This window comes from Vombatus ursinus, unplaced genomic scaffold (assembly GCF_900497805.2).
Source record: "Vombatus ursinus unplaced genomic scaffold, bare-nosed wombat genome assembly UNPS02015255.1, whole genome shotgun sequence".
Lineage (NCBI taxonomy): Eukaryota > Metazoa > Chordata > Mammalia > Diprotodontia > Vombatidae > Vombatus > Vombatus ursinus.
This window is the reverse complement of record NW_020955033.1, coordinates 22,283,298-22,298,667: the sequence shown is the minus strand read 5'-3', so window position 1 is coordinate 22,298,667 and position 15,370 is coordinate 22,283,298.

The following is a 15,370-nucleotide window of genomic DNA, read 5'->3' as shown; positions in this document are numbered from 1 at the left end:
CTTTCCTTTCCTTTCCTTTCCTTTCCTTTCCTTTCCTTTCCTTTCCTTTCCTTTCCTTTCCTTTCCTTCCTTCCTTTTCTCTCTCTCTTTCTCACTCAGTGGTATAATGGATAGAGAGCTGTCTTCAGTCAGATGATCTAGGTCCAAGTTCAATCTCTGAGAAATTCTGCACGATTAGGGCAAGTCACTTAACATATTTTTAACCCAGGTAACTCTTTAAGCTATAAATTGCCAAGCAGGGGCTGATCTGCATTGATCATTATAAAATCACAGTCTGTACCAACATGCAATATTAGAGACACACCCTTACACACACACACACACACACACACACACACACAAACACACCCACATTGTAGATTGTACACCCAGATTGTAGATAACCAGCATGTCTCAAAAGTCTTAGTGCAGTTTAAGTAGCTTAAACTTTTGAGGCACTCTATATATTATCATTTCTACATTTATTAATAAGATTAACCCCATGCATAAGCAGAGTGAGTAGTCATTTTCGTGGTATGATGTGAGTGAGAGGTGTCCAAAAACCCTTTGCATTCTGGAAACACTTCCTCTGTGGACCTTTCATAATCCCTGAAATTATTAACCACAGAGTTAAGACATTGTGTCTGAGGAAAATTAGTTAAAATAGAGGGTCAATAATTAGTCAATCAATAAACATTTAGTAAGCACCTATTATGTGCCAGCCAGTTACATAGTGCTAAGCCCTGCAGATAAAAAAGAAGAGCAAAAGACAGTTTCAGTTCAAGGTTCTTGTGGCCGATGGTGTGTGTGTGTGTGTGTGTGTGTGTGTATGTTGGGGGAGAAAACATGCAAAAACTTTGTGCAAATAATCTACAGAAAGAAGTCACTAGAATTAAAGGAGATTGTGAAAGGCTGCCTGTACAAGGCAATTAAAATCCGCCTCATTCTACTAATTCAGAAAGGAAGGATTGGTTTATCAGATCGTGGTCCAGAAAGCAGATTAGAAAAACAGGGGATAATATTACCCCCTGAGAATAATAATGGTTCATCATTATTCAGAACTTTATGCTTTATAGAGCACTTTGCTCCTGGCAACTTATTATTATTATTATTATAATCATTTTATATTTAAGGAAATTGAGGCCTAGAGAAACAAGTGACTTATTCATGTAGGCAATGAGTATTGTAGCTGGATTCAAACCCATACCTTTTGACTCTAAGTCCAGCAATCTTTCCCCTACCCCAAGCTTAATGAACTTGATGATCTTAGAAAAACATGGATAGACTTGCAAGAAATAATGAAGAATGAAATGAGTAGAACCAAGAGAACATTGTATACAGTAATAGTAATATTGTTTTAAGAATGACTTTGAGTGAATAAGTCATTTTGACTGTTATAAATATCCAAATTAACTATAAAGGACGTATGAAGAAAGATGCTATCTCCTTTCAGAGATGTTGGAGAAATGACCCATCTAACAGGTAAACAGAGCAATTAAAGAAATGGGGGGCCCCAAAGACAAACTTTGACTGCTTTGTGGCAATATAGTAGGTAGCATTGTGGGTAAAGTGTACTAGACCTGGGTTCAAATCCTGATTCATACACTTACTAGCTGAAACCTTTCTTAGTCTCAGTTTCTTCCTTTGTGAAATGGAGATAATCATACCTCCCTCGTGGAGTGACTGTGGGACTCCATTGAGATCATGCATAGAAAGAGCTCTATGAATGTCAAGTATTATTATCAGTGTGAGAGCCTCACTGATCCAAGAATGAGGACATTGGAGTTCTAGTTCTTACTCTGTCATTCAGTAGCTAAGTGACTTAGAAAAAGTCACCTATTTGAGCTTCAGTTTTCTCAAGTGTAAAAGGACATCTGCTGACGTCTGTGCTACTTTTCTGCTTTAACATTCTGGGGGAAAGGCATCTCCCATCATCCTGATCTATATCTTGCCATTGGACATAGATGGCTCCATAGCAGAAAGTGAGACTGGTGACTTTGCACAGCCCTGCCTCACTGAAGTCCAACTCATTTGCAAGGTGTGGCATCACCTTCCTGATGTCATGGTCCTCTTTGAGAATGAAGGACAAACAACAACCACAACAACCTATGGCACACAAAGCATAGTGTGATGGACCAGCACAGAATTCTGCTGGATTTATGGCAAATATATAGTAGGGGGAGAGGTCCTTTTTGGAGTGTGTAAATATGCTTTTGGTCATTGAGCATCTTTTGGGTCTGGGAGGAGGAAGCACATAGAGATTTAAAAAAAATTGGATCAAATAAAGGAGGAGACTATTTGGCAGGTGCCCTTCTCATGGTGACCTAACAGGTCTGATGCTATTTGCTCTACTCAGTGATGGACTAGAAGGGCTATGGAGAAGGAAAACTGCTGGGAGTTTCAAGACCCAGGAGGGCTAGTAGTCAGAAGAGCAGGCAGATGTTGTTAGAGTTGGTATTTCTGAAGGGAAAGCAAGCTCCCTTCACAGCTCCAAGCTGCTGCTGCTGCTGTCTCTGCTGCCTCCAGAGGAGCTGAAATATAGAATCAGAAATCTGAGCCCACATATGAGGAAACTGAGGTTATCTTGCTCATGTCATATAGCAGCCTGTAGGAGAATGTTAGTGCAATAGAAAGTAGTGTCTTTGGAGCTCGAGGACTCCCTGAGTTTGAATTCTGACTCTGCCACTTACTCCACGTGACTCCAGGCAAACGACTTAACCTCTCTGGTCCTCAGTTTCCTCATCTGCAATATGATCCGGTGTGTTTACCTATGCCACTTGGCCTCAGTCTCTAGCATTCCTAGAACTTTCCTGTAGTGGCCTGAAGAGCAAGCTAGAAACCCAGTTTTACAATTTACTTGCTTCACTTTGGAGGGAGCTGGGGCATTTTATCTGCTACCCACTGCTTAATTGTGGTGACTCTCTGCACAATTAAGGTCTTATTGAGGAAGAGAAGGCTTTGATCACCTTTAACAACTCTTGGAAATCCCTCTAAGTGCCTCTGCTAATTCTCACCCCTTTTAATAGTGTTGCTGTGTTCAGTCACCCCTGTCCCACCCTCTTATAGACCCTTCATATAGCTCCCCAGGTAGAGATGTTCACTGGCTTAATTATCTTAAAAGCTATTGTTAAAATAATATCTGCAGTATCAATAGCCCTGGGTGTCTGAGTGCAACTTGGGGTGGGTAAACAGTTCTGTGAGCACAAAACTTGGAGCCTGTTCCTACCTCATCCCATGTACAAGGGGTTCTGGCCCACCAGGGCATTGAGGATGGTGGAACCCAGATTACTGCTTAGGGTTGTTATAGGGTTCAAGAGATGGAAGTTGGGGTTAAAGAAAAAAAACAGTAATGGTGTTCTAGAGTCAATTTGAACATCATTGCATTGTAGCAGAAGGTGGGGTTCAGGAGATCTGGGTTCTAGTGCTAGGTCCTTCACTGATTCATTGTGTGACTTTGTGTTGGCCACTGCTGCCTTATGAATTTCACCTTTCTCCTCTGGCAAATGAGGGGAATGGGCTAGAGGATTTCTCAGACACCTTCCAGCTCTAACTTTCTTTGAGTCTAATCTTGGTTCTGTCACTGACTAGCTGTGCAACCTTGGATAAGTCATCTTCCTTCTTTGGGGCTCAGTCTCATCTTCCAGAAAATAAAGAAGTTGGATTAGATCAGTGGGTAAAATCAAACTCAAATAGAAAACAAGGTCACTAAAATGTGGCTGCATATTGACTTAGAAAACCACATGTTAACATCATCTATATACTGTTGTAGTTTTATGTATTTTGTTAATTCCCAATTTTAATTGCATTTTAATCTGGTTCCCAGGCACTTTGGAGTGTTGGGATGGTATATATGTGATGCCTCTGGATGCTATGATCTTTGAGCCCCTTTCAGCTCTAAACACCTGCAATTCTAAATCTTGCTCTTCCACCAACTGATTCTGTGACTTTGGACAAGTTCTGTCATGCCTTTGGGCTTCAGTTTTCTAATCTGTAAAAGAAGGGGATGAACTACATGGTTTTAGAGGTTTCTTGTGGAACATTTGCTCTTTATTTTTTCTGGGTAATTAATAATTTTATTATTAATAATATAATAATCTATTAATAATAGATAATAATAAAATTAATAATTTTATTAATTAAAGAGGTCAGTTGCACTCTCAAATGCCAAAGACTCCTCAGGGCAGTGGGCTCACATCTTAAATGCACTATACAAAATGAGACATGACCAACTCAGAAATTTCTTTTGTTTGATGCATATTGTAATAGAGTTTTTCTTTCATTTTTTAGAATTAATTTATTAATTTATTTTTAAAATTATTTATTCATTTATTTATTTTTAGTTTTCAACATTCGCTTCCATACACTTTTGAGTTTTAAATTTTCTTCCCATTCCTTCTCTCCTTCTTCCCCAAGATGGTATGCAATCTGATATAGACCCTACATATACATTCCTATTAAGCATATTTTCACATTAGTCATGTTGTAAAGAAGAGTTAGAACCAACAGGAGGAACCACGACAAAAAAGAAACAAAACAGAACAACAAAAGAAAAGGAGAGCAAATAGTATGCTTCCATCTGCATTTAGACCCCAAAGTTCTTTCTCTGGATGTGAATAGCATTTTCCATCCTGAATCTTTTGGAGATGCTTTAGATCCTTGCATTACTGAGAAGAGCCAAGTCTATCAAAGTTAGTCATCGAATAATGTGGCTGTTACTGTGTACAATGTTCTCTTGGTTGTGCTCACTTTACTTAGCATCGGTCCATCCCAGTCTTTCCAGGTTTTTCTGAAGTCCTCCTGCTCATCATTTCTTATAGCACAATAGGATTCCATTACATTCGTATACCACAACTTATTCAGCCATTCCCCAATTGATGGGCATCCCCTCAATTTCCAATTCTTTGCTACCACAGAAAGAGATGCTATAAATATTTTTGTATATGTGGGTCCTTTTTCCATTTTTATAATCTCTTTGGGATACAGCCCTAGAAGTGCTATTGCTGGGTCAAATGGTATGCACATTTTTATAGCCCTTTGGGCATAGTTCCAAATGGCTATCTAAAATGGTTGGATCAGTTCACAACTCTATCAACAATGCATTAGTGTTCTAATTTTCCCACATCTTATCAACATTTATCATTTTTTATTTTGTCATGTTAATCAATCTGATACGTGTGATGTGGTACCTCAGAGCTGTTTTTTTAAATTTTTTTATTGTGCCATCTTAAATGCCTTTGTTAATAGTTAATTGTGTCTATTGGCTGACTATTAATGGGAAGCACATCAGTATGAGTTGGTGAGCTCTAATGTTAAGTGTAAAGACCCACATCATTAAAACCAGAACCCAAGTAGAATAGTCCTAATAGAATACATATTATGGGAGTCCAGTTTTTGAGAGTGGATGCAAGTTGGGACAGTTGCTCAAAGAGACAACTACATAAAAAATATTTCACAGAAAAAGGCAGATAATGGAGATCAGAGTTGTTTTGATTTGCATTTCTCTAATCAATAATGATTTAGAGCATTTTTTCATCTGAATATAGATAGCTTTAATTTCTTTATCTGAAAACTGCCTGTTCATATTCTTTAACCATTTATCAATTGGGGAATGACTTGTATTCTTATAAATTTGACTTAGTTCTCTATATATTTTAGAAATGAGCCCTTTATCAGAGACACTGGTTGTAAAAATTCTTTCCCAATTTAATGCTTCCCTCCCAATCTTGGTTGCATTGGCTTTGTTTGTGCAAAAAATTTTCCTTGAATGTAATCAAAATTATCAATTTTTCATTTCATAATGTTCTTTATCTCTCATTTAGTGGTAAATTCTTCCATTCTCCATAAATCTGACAGGTAAACTGTTCCTTGCTCTCCCAGTTTGCTTATAGTATCAGCCTTTATGTCTAAATTGTGTACCCATTTTGACTTTATTTTGGTATGTAGTGTAAGATGTTGGTCTATGCCTAGTTTCTGCCATACTCTTTTCCAGTTTTCCCAGAAGTTTTTGTCAAATAATGAGTTCTTATTCCAGAAGCTGGGGTCTTTGGGTTTATCAAACAGTAGATTACTATAGACATTGACTACTGTGTCTTGTGTACCTAACCTATTCCACTGATCCACCACTATATTTCTTAGCCAGTACCAAGTATTTAACATTTGCTCTTTTGATATAGCACAAAGGAGTATCATAAATAGAGCTATTCATTATGGTGCCATGGTTTGTGGTATGGTCTAAAAATCATGGTCTGTTTTTCAAATATTCTACCATGCATTTCCTAACAACCAAGATATAAAAGGAAATTTGTTGTGTGTGTTACTTTAATCTGGGATTTCTTGCATTGAGCACCTGTGTAAAAGTCACATTTTAAAAGCAGGAGAACTGTATGAGAACAAAAAACTCCTGAGGGAAAACTACTAAAAGCTGCCTTCTCACCCTGGGACATCTCTCCATTCCCAGTTCTCCATTTTGGGGAGGGGCCCAGGCCATTCTTCACTGCTTTTCTGGCTGTGCTTCTGACTCTACAGACTTTACTAGTACTCCTGTATTTGGGTTCTCTCTCTGTCCCTGTCTGTCTATTTCTGTGTGTGTCTCAGTGTCTCTTTCTGTCTGTCTGTATAAGTCTTTGTCTCTGTCTCTCTAACTCTGTCTATCTGTCTCTATGTCTCTGTCTGTCTCAGTTGTCTGTCTCAGTTGTCTGTCTCTGTCTGTCTGTCTGTCTTTGGTTCTCTCCCCCTCCCTTTTCCTCTTATTAAAATAAACTCCTTGAGGGCAGGATACATCTTTTTTGTTTATATTTATGTCCTCAACTGTTTAGTATAGTATTGGTATATCACAAGCACTTAATAAATGCTTGTTACCTTCCTGCCCACATACATGTAAAGAAGCTGTTATGATCCATGGGTAACCTTTGTCCTTTGTTATGATCCATGTGTAGACTGCTCACTGGTATGGGACTCTGTCCTCATTGGTTGAGATGGATGCCCTGCCCTGTGTGAAGGACAGGACAAGCTCCAGAACACTGTGGTCCATTTTCAAGTATTTTTGCTACCAATGTGGATAAATGGGTTTTCTTTGCTATTCACTATATGTGTTCATTGTGGAAATGGTATTTGGTGGAAAAGGGGTCAAGCCTTGCATGTAGAGCTTAGGGTACCCCTTTCCTTGAATAATTACAAAGCAGTCAGAAGTTAGATTGAACCTGATTGTATCCCCTAGACTAATATTACTAATAATTTATACACGTCTACACAGACACACACATATACATACATATATGCATGTAGTTACCCTCCCACATTGCAACTTTCCCCATAACTGTTTTGATATATGGGAGGTCAGCATAAGAAATTACTGTAAATGGAAATTTTTTGGGAGTTTTGTGGAAGCTGCAGGTGACATGCAAAGGCCAGTAGACAATACAGAAAAAGTTTAGAAACTCAGAAATGCATAAAATAGTCTTATGACCAAATAAGTAACCCATATTTTAAAACAAGGTACTGTAAATACACCACAAAAGAAAAAGAAAAAAATTTAGATTTCTTCTCTGGTATGAAGGGAGATCCAAAAAATTTTACATGGATTTTCCAGATTGCAGGCAAGGGGGGGAAACATGCTTCTAACCCCTGAGATGTGGAAGGGATAACTACACACATACACACACACACACACACACACACACACACACACACACACATATATTTTAATTCCTGCCAGGGATATCTATTCTACTTCCTTTTGGGGCACCCAATGACACTCCCATGGTACAGGTGAGGTCCACTCTCCTTACACATGGAAAGAGCATTCAAAAACATGACAAAAGAACTGGAGGTCTTAATGGTCCTGGGGCAGTGAAGGATAGCTACCATTATGCAGTATGTCACTTTATTGCATGAAAAAAAACTTTCTTGGATGAAATTACTTTCCAAGAGCAACTTTTGAAAGATCACACAAATTAATACTGTGCCTGGGAGTCACTTCAGGTAACTCAAGGTGAGAGGGATGTGGGGATGCTTGTTTATAAGTTAACACCTGCTATAGGTTCAATCTGTTGTTTCCTCTGTTGCTTTGCTTAGTTTCAGGTATCCCTTGAGCTGGTTAGACTGTAGCTGAGCAGCAGCACAGACAGTGAACAATAACAGAGGCAGTCAGAAATGCCCTAAATCTTTCTTTGCATATTTCTACATCATACTTTTATTTCTGTGATGCATTAATTTTAAAAATAATAACACGTTTCTATTGTGCTTTAAAGCTTACAAGGCACTTTCCTCAAAATTCCCTGGTAAGGTAGGTATCATAAGGATCAGCACCCCATTTTATAGATAAAGAAACTAAGGATAGAAAAGTTTAAATGAATTGCTTGTGTCACACAGTGAGCATAGAGAGTGCAGAGAGATGAATCTCAGAAACGGGAGGAACCTAAAGGAGGCCTAATCCAACATGTGCTTAAACGAGAATGCTTTTTTTTTTTTTTTTTAGGCAATTGAGGTTAAGTGACTTGCCCAGGGTCACACAGCTAGTAAGCGTCAAGTGTTTGGTCTGAGGCCGGATTTGAACTCAGGTACTCCTGACTTCAGGGCTGGTGCTCTACCCACTGCGCCACCTAGCTGCCCGAGAAAGCTTTTTCACAAAGCCCCCAACAAAAAAAATCATACAGCGTTTGGATGCTGCTGAGTGGTACCGTAGGTAGAGCACTGTGCTCAGTCAGGAAGACCTGACTTCAAAATTGGCCTCAGACACCTTACTAGCTGTGTGATTCTGGACAAGTAACTTAGTTTTTTTCCACCTCAGTTTCCTCAACTGTAATATCAGGATAATAATAGCACTTGCCTCCCAGCTTTGTTATTGTAAGGATTAAATGAGAAAACATTTGTAAAACATTTAACATAGTGCCTGGCACATAGTAGGCACTTAATAAATGCTTGTTTTCTTCCTTTGTTTCAAGACCTCTAGCTGGTGGGGAATCTATCTTCCAAGGTTGCTCATTATATTTTGGTTCTATTTTGTCATAGCAACACTAAGTATAATAGTAGAAAGAAAAGGAATAAAAAAAACCTAAATGTCCAACACATACTAATAGGCTACACATACAGAATTACAAATGCAAAATAGCTATAATAAGTGTTAAATATCTAGATTGTTGCTGTATGGAAATGTATATATGAAATAATGTTAAATGAAAAATTGGAACTCAAAATAGTATGTACATATTGGCCATAACTATCTAAAATTATGGTATGCACAGAAAAATTGGAGTAATTAAAATAGTTTTTTCATGTGTTTCTTTTCTTTTTCCTTCCTTTCCTCCCTTCCTTTTTTCTTCCTTCCTTCTTTTTTCTTCATCTCTCTCTCTTTTTTCTTTCTTTCTTCCTCCCTCCCTCTTTTTCTCTCTCTCTGTTTCTTTCTTTCTTTCTTCATCATGACATAATGGATAGAAAGCTGACCTTTGAGTCAGGAAGGACAGAGTTCAAGTCCTACTTCTGACACATACCAACTGTGTAACACTGGGCAAGTCATTTAACCTTTATGTGTCCCAGGCAATTGTCTAAGAGTACAAGTTGCAAAGCCTGTGTCACAGGTTTCCTAACTCTCTCTGCTAGACCAGACTGCTTGATATACTTTATAAATAAGAAAAGCAGATCTGACTTCATATTTTATAGCAAATTGTTTTGGAGTAGGTCCTGTTACTGCCACTTTTTATGCAAGAATAAAATCATTAACATCAGGCAATTGAACAATTTCTCCACTACTCAATTTAATAGTCTCAAGTGCCCAAGTTGGCTGAGTTTTTCTTCTTCTTTTCAATGGTCATTACTCATTTAAGAGTTTTCCTTCCTAAGACTCTTCCTAATACATTGAGAAGACAATAATAATAATAAAAAAAACTTCTTTGAATTATCCTCCGCATCATCGTCTTTCCTGCCAGTATTCCTTAACCTTCCCTCCCTACCCAGTAGTGGGTTTTTAAAGCCCAAATACTCTTGCCATTGTAGACAGAGTTAGTTAAGCTGTGACCTACTTCTTGTCACTGATGATTTGGAGAGGGAGAAGAGAACAGTTGGCACTTATTTCTCTGTACCTCCTTGTTTCTCTCTCATCCCACTGCCAACCTATGCCTTTTACTTCATCACCTTCCATCCTCATCTTAGCACTCAGGGTTTAGGCATGCAGGATTCCCCAATGAGTTTCTATACACCTAAGTAACAAGTCGGGGCTGTTGCTGCTGCTTGCCTGATGTACTTTCTCTTAGACCAAGATGTGTAAGACCCATATCTGAAACTTGCATTAAAGAAATTCCAAATGTAAACAGCATCTTTTGATTATATGAAAATCATCTTCTATGTTCTTCATTCTGTCTTTCAGAAAACCAGACTTTTGCTCACAGTAGGGATGAATTGCCAAAGGAAAGATGAAAATCTGGATATCTAGATTCTAATCAGTTTTGACACTGACTGCTGTGTAACTTTGGATGAATCATTGGTCTATAGTAGAGTTATGAGACTATTGCGAGAATATTAAAAGCTAATGAAGATACAGGGAATGGATTCTATGTCTATTGTCTGAGGAGTAGCAGAGCTAAATTAGGGAAGGCATATCACCAAAGAGCTGGCCTCTAGGAAATGAATTTGTTTATTTTGGATACAGCAGCAAATGAAGATGTTTAGTAAGGCAGGGAGAAAGAGGGCTGCATTTTTTGTTCATTTTTTGTCCAGTACCTTCAACAGTGGAATGACAGATTCTAAGAATATTGAAGTAAGAAATAATTAAGGGTGCTGACAGTCTTCCTCTTCTACCTTTATTCTTCCCCACATGCTTTTGGGTAAAACTACAGGGGGAAAAAGAAGGGTCTGGAATAGTTATGTGAGAGTATATTTATTGTAGCTAGGTGGTTTAGTGGCTTGAGTGCTGTGCCTGGAGTCAGGAGGACCTGAGTTTGAATCTGGCCTTAGACACTTGCTAGCTGTGTGACCCTAGGCAAGTCACTTCACCCTGTTTGCCTCAGTTTCCTCATTTGTAAAATGAGCTGGACAAGGAAATAGCAAACCACTCCAGTATTTTTGCCAGGAAAATCCCAAATGGGGTCAGGAAGAGTTAGGCACAACTGAAACCACAGAACAACAACAACAAATATTAACTATCACTCATTTTCTAAGCAAGTCCCTTGAACATAGTCGTTCAAAAAATATTTGTTAAGTTATTGAGCTCTTGCCGAACAAAGTTAAAAAGTTGGGCTCATTTTATTTCTGAGGTCCCTCCCACTGCTTAATCTTATGATATTTGATAGAGTTCATTTGTGACAGATGGAGTTAAACTCAGTTCAAATCTCACCTTAGACACTTAATAGTTGGTATGACCCTGAGCAAATCACTTAACTACTTTCAACTTCAGTTTCTTCATCCGCAAAGTAAGAGGGTTGAACTTGATGGTCTCTAAGGTCCCTTCAAACTCCAAATCTGTGATCCTACTAATTCTCACAAAGGAACAATAAAATTCCAAACTGTTGGGCCTACAAAAGAATTTCACTAATACGTCATTTTCAGTTTATTGTATGAATAATATAGCATCCACAAGTAGAACAAAATAATTAGATTTGTCAAAAATGTTTGACCCCTCCCCATGTCATTTTCCTTATTCACATTATAACCTAAGAAAAGTTGAACTTAGTTGCTTACAGCTGGTAATGGATTGACCAATGTTTACACTTTCCCTTCAATGGGATAATTTTAAAAGCTCCAAAAAAAATTAAAGAGTAATTTCTTTAATTCACTGACTACTGGGAAAAAATGCTTTAATTGAAATACTTTCTTACTTTGGGAAAGAAAATAAACATTCCATGAATGTTGGGAAAATTGCAAGTTGTTTATGGCTGGCTGTTCTATTTCTAGTCAGGCGCCTTCTAGCAGCTAGTATCTACTGTTAGAATGGAAAACAAATTGACTGTAGTTAGTGCAGGCATGGAAAGTGGAAATACTAGCTTCCTCACTCTCCTCCCCTTTGAAAAGAGTCCCTTAAATCTCTAGCTTTGATGAATTTCCTCTTGTGGGTGAGATTGGCCTGAAGAGAAGCATCCAGGGAAGCTGGATTGAGTTCTCAGTTCTGAGGGTGACTTGAAAGATTTCTCTGAGGGCTCATTCCTGGAACAATGAAGCCCTGAACTGACCGTTTTCTGAGGCAATGGAAAGAGACTGTTAGACTCAATTCTGTTTTTCTTCAGTGAAAGGGTCAGCCTTGGAGATACAGATGGGGAGAAAACATGCATTTTGTTGGGGAAAAAAGAATCCAGTTGGAAAGCTAAACTGATGAAGATCACTTTCTTAAAAATTGGTTTAGAAATTCATTTTTCTTTCTGCTGTGCTTCAAAGTTTGCCCCAAGCAAAACAACAGTTTTTTTTTATGTTTGAAAAGAAAAACTCAATGTACCAGTACAGAAAATCTGTAGGTCAAAGGTCACTTTGGGGGTTTCTGACACAGGTGTTCTCAATTTGTGTTTAAGCTGATGATTGGCACCTACTGGGATAGAAACACAGCACTGGGAAAGAGAGTTATGAGAAATATACAAAAGATTTTCTGATGCTGACAAACCCAGTTTTACTCTCTTTTCTACTTCAATATTTCAAAAGATGGGTGATTTCATCTTTGGGAGCTCTATCTTTGCTGATGCAGATTGTAACCGACTGTGCTTCATGAGGTGGTTTCATACATTGCTTTGGCCAAGAAATTCATGACCTGGTGGCCAATCTACTTAGGTGTTCCTGTCTCTAGGTCCACATTAAATACTTCTCCTGTTTAGTCAGAGGATTTAGTTGTGTGATAGGGCTTACCTAATGTTCTATTGATCTGACCTTCAAGCTTTCAGGGTCATTGCTGCACCATTATGAGCCACTGGAGCAGGGTTTTCTCACCAAGTTCCTTTAATGTTTTCACAAATGCTTGTTTGTTTTCATAGGTAGAGGCAGAAGGAAAATAAGACATTCATAGGCTCATTCCTATCCCTAATCCTACATTCTCCTGTATTCCTGCCATGTTCTGACCAGTAGAAGAGTGAGGCAAACTTTCAGATAGTTTCCATGATGAACCAAAGCTAGGATGGGGGGGGAACCAGATCTTTCCCTAAGCAACTGAAACTTAGATAAGGCTCTCACAATACATTTGATTCCTTCTGCAACATAAAAACAATTGAGCTTAGTACTGAGTTAGCAAGAATAATTAGTTAAAATAGAAAGCTAACTCCCCTTCAGATAGGATTCCCCAGGGGTTCTGCCATCCCCAATACCTTCCTTCAGTTGAATTGAAGGCACATTTTATGTTGGTTGACTTGGGTTCAAAAATTGCTAGTTAAGGCTGTTTCCACAGAAAGCATCTACCTCTCTGCTGTGGTGATTTTTTTGGTGGTAGTAATTAACCCTTTTCTGGGTACCCTAAGAAAGAGCAGCAACAACACTTAGGAAATAATGACCCGAGGTTGAGAAACCTATTGAGCTTGCTGGTCCTAATTTACATGGGCTCCAACTTGGACAGAATTGAGTCTGGCTGAATCCAGAGAGAATGAAAATATATGAGAATTAGTTTTTTGGTATAGAAGAAAGAACTCATGGTGTTATGGCATAGGGGAAAGGTTTCAGAGTCAGAAGACCTGGCTTTGAATCCTGGCTTTGACATTTACCATGTTACCCTGGTCAAGTCACTTTCCTTGAGGGAGAGAGAAGACTGCTTATATTTTCCAAGGTATATGCCATAGAGAATAACTACAAAGAAAGAAGAACAGAGCAGTTAGGATGCTCAGAAGTCCATAGGAGATAAAATCCAAGGAAAGAGTTAGTAGTGAAACCCATGACCTTAAATGTTGAAAGACAAATGCCCAAATTTTAGGCAAAATATACAAGGAGATTAAGGTCCTAAGTCAAGGAAGTAAATTTGACCTGGGTATCGCTGGAAATCGGTCTAATGGAACTCATTCCTGGATGATGGCTCGAGATTGCTTTAATATACCTTATTTAAAAGAAAAATGTGTAGGCCAAAGGGAGTGGGATGGCATAGCATTGCATATGAAGAAGGTATTCTCAAATGCGGTAATCTGGGAACCAAAACATGATAGAGATTTGGGTGAACATCAAGAGAAGGAGAAATAGAAGGATTTTACTATCGGAGAATACTACAAACCATGTGGATCATGGAATCTCAGATCTAAAGCTACAAGAAGAGATAGATGAGGAATATGGGAAACAAATCACAAGCCTGGCACAGGCATGATGTAGTAGTGATAGGGGATTTACATTTTCTAGACATCTGCTGGCAGAGCTTTCTCTCTGCCATAAACCAAGCAGATAATAACTTCTTAATTTGCTTTGGTGATAATTTAATGCTTCAAAAGGTAGAGGCACCAGCAAGGGAAAATTCCATTCTGGACGTGATTCTCACTAAAAGGAAGGATTTGACTGCTATGGAGGGAAATGATGGGAACCTTAGAGCAAAGGGCAAAGGATTACTCCCTCCTGGAGTTTTTGATAGGGAAAGATAAGAAATCTGGGCATAGTCTGACATGTACCCCAGATTTTAGGAAAAGCAGATTTCAAAACATTCAAAGTGAATATCAGTAGAATTCCACAGAGGAAAATGCTACAAGGGAAGTCAGGCCAGGATGAGTAAGAGATGCTTAAGAATGAAATCTTGCAGACACCCAGGAAAACAATGCTAGTAAGAAGGAAAGTTAGGATTTGTCTAATGAGACCAATATGGATGCATAAAGAACTTAGCAACCAAATTAGCTTTAAGAAATAAATGTAAAGAAGATGGAAGCAATGGAGGGTAAAAAAGAGTCTGGCATGGTTGCTATGCTAAATCTCAGGATGAGCTAAGGTTGGTGGAGGGATGTAAAGGACAAGGCTTTTTTTAAAAAAGTTATTTGGGAGAAGGATCAAAAGAAGGTACCAAACTTTTCATTGGGTAGATGGTGTAATGGTAAATGAACAGAGCTGTTGAATTATCATTTTGCTTATTTAAGCAAAAGAGAATGTGCCAAGGAAAATGACCTTTGTCCTGGAAATGCTAGACAAAAACGACTAACAGGGAATTAATACTCATGATAAGTAAGGGAATAGTAAGAGTGTACCTAGGTGCCTTTGATGGATCCAAATCACCTGTCCCAGATGAACTACACCATTGGGTACTGAAAAAAAAACAAACAATTGTCAAATGAGATAGCTGGCTTCCTTCAAAACTCAGGTCAAATCCTACCTTCTTCAGGAGGCTTTTGGCAATCCCCCCAGCTGCTAATGTCTTCCCCTTTCAGATTGCTATCCATCTTCTCTGTGTATTAAATACATACACATGCATATATGTGTGTCTGTCTATCTATCTATCTATCTATCTATCTATCTATCTATCTATCTATCT